The sequence below is a fragment of the Ostrinia nubilalis genome, chromosome W, assembly GCF_963855985.1.
Source record: "Ostrinia nubilalis chromosome W, ilOstNubi1.1, whole genome shotgun sequence".
In the NCBI taxonomy this organism is placed as follows: Eukaryota; Metazoa; Arthropoda; class Insecta; order Lepidoptera; family Crambidae; genus Ostrinia; species Ostrinia nubilalis.
In genome coordinates, this window is record NC_087118.1 from 699634 (window position 1) to 701997 (window position 2364).

A 2364-nucleotide genomic window follows, 5' to 3' on the forward strand; every position below is an offset into this window, starting at 1 on the left:
CGCAGAACAAAGCGTCGCTGATCACAATATAAATGAGGATCAGTACTGTTGTAGAATGATGAGAAACTAAATGACAGAGGGTACACGGCCATTGGATATGCAGATGACATCACCATACTGTTAAACGGAGGGGCTGAAAACGTGCTATGTGAAATAATGCGTTCAGCCCTGAACATTGTTGAAAACTGGTGCAGCGACCACCAGTTGTCAGTAAACCCAAACAAAACTGAACTAATCCTTTTCACTAACAAAAGGAAACTACCAGAGCTCCAGCTACCAGAACTCTTTAAAACAAAACTCTCCCTCTCAACACAAGTGAAGTATCTGGGCATCACCTTTGACCACAAACTGAACTGGGCGAGTCACATTGAAAACAAGACAAAGAAAGCCTGTATAGCATTTTATCAGTGTAAAAGACTCATTGGTAGCAGATGGGGTCTTAACCCAAAGATAACACTTTGGCTCTACACATCAGTTATCAGGCCCTCTGTCACTTATGGATCAGTTGTCTGGTGGCCCAGAACAAAACTATCCACAGTAAGATCAAAACTCCAAAGCCTGCAACGTCTAGCAAGCATAGCGGCCACTGGTTGCATGAGAACCACACCATCGGCATCACTTGAGTACCTTCTGAATCTTAGACCCTTAGATCTCATCATTCAGGAGGAAGCGCAAGCAGCCGCTCTAAGACTTAAAGGAAACGGCCTATGGAAGCAAAACAAGGAGACAGGACACTCTGCGATCCTGCAGAAAACCATAAAAGAAATACCTCTCACTGAGGCACCCATCGATAGGATACCCTGTAAACACATTTTCGACCGAAGATATGATATCCAACTTACAGCGGAGACGCGAGATTACTCTGGAATCAATGAAGTTAGGATATACACGGACGGCTCCAAAACTCAAACGGGTACAGGAGCTGGTGTCTTCTCGAATGATCTTAATATAAGAATATCAACAACTTTAGATAAACACAATACAATTTTCCAAGCAGAATGCATTGGAATTACCAAAGCAGCACAGGCGGTAACAGCCAGAGACATCCGAGGTCTAAATATAAGAATTATCTCGGATAGTGCATCCGTACTGCAAGCGCTACAAAGCAACACAATAACAACGGCCCTTATATTGGAATGCCATGAAGCGCTCCAAGACATTGCAGCTGTAAATGGAGTTACCCTACAATGGATCAAAGGGCACAGTAACTCTTTAGGCAACGACGCAGCGGATGAACTGGCAAAAAGAGGTTCGGACACAACAGTATTTGGCCCGGAACCAATACTGCCGATACCACAAGCACAGATCAGGAACTGGCTGCGTTCCAAAACAGAAGAAAAACACCACACAGAATGGAAAAATAGCGAAGGATGCAGGCAAACAAAAGATGCGGTTCCGGACGTATCGAAAAAGTTCTCCCGCAGCCTCATCAGACTAAACAGGGACAGCATCCGCAAGGTTTTAAGTGTCATAACCGGACACTGTATGCTAAACAAGCACCTATACAACATAGGTGTCACAGACAGCCCACTGTGCAGGGGGTGCATGGAGGCAGAGGAAACACCGCAGCATGTGCTCATGGAGTGCAGTAGCGTGGAAGAACAACGGGCTCAATTTCTTCGATCACCGTCGTCGCTACAGGAAGCCTGCAGCAGCCTGGACGGGCTGCTCGCCTTCTGGGGGGATCTGGGGTGGTTGGAGTAGGAAGATAAACCACAAATCGCGCACAATGGCCCTATCATGAGGCTAAGTGCGGTATTCGATTGCCCTGCAAAACTAACTAACTAACTAACTGTTGTAGAAAATTCCATAAAACTAGTATCTACGTTAATCTTTAAGACATAAGAAAGATATATCTTTGTGAATTATCCAAATCGGACCATTACTTACGAAGATATTATGTAATAAACATAGGCCGTTTTTGCCGCTAAAAGTCAACGTACGCAGGGCCGCGTGACGTCACTATATCCGAATCGAGCGCAGCCGGCGTACTATTGGGATGGAAAATGTTTTTTTCCAGCTAAACTATCAGTTTTAGAAAAAAACTTAATAACATTTATTCATCAAAATAAAGTAACCTATCGACCAGTAATTTAAAAAAATAAAAATTGTGAAAAATAAGTATCGCTATGTCCAAAAACCACATTTTCATAGGATTCGATGCAATGCGGAGACGCGGTTGGGGTGAGTTTAACTTAATGATTGTTTGTATTGAACATAATAATACATAATATGCTGATACCTGATGCTAATACCCAGTTTCTGGCCGGGGGGGGGGTAAGTCATACCCAGCTTATAGCCTGGGGGGAGGGGCAAGCCTTATCCAGCTTCTGGCCTTGGTGGGAGGGGGGGAGAGGCAAGTCA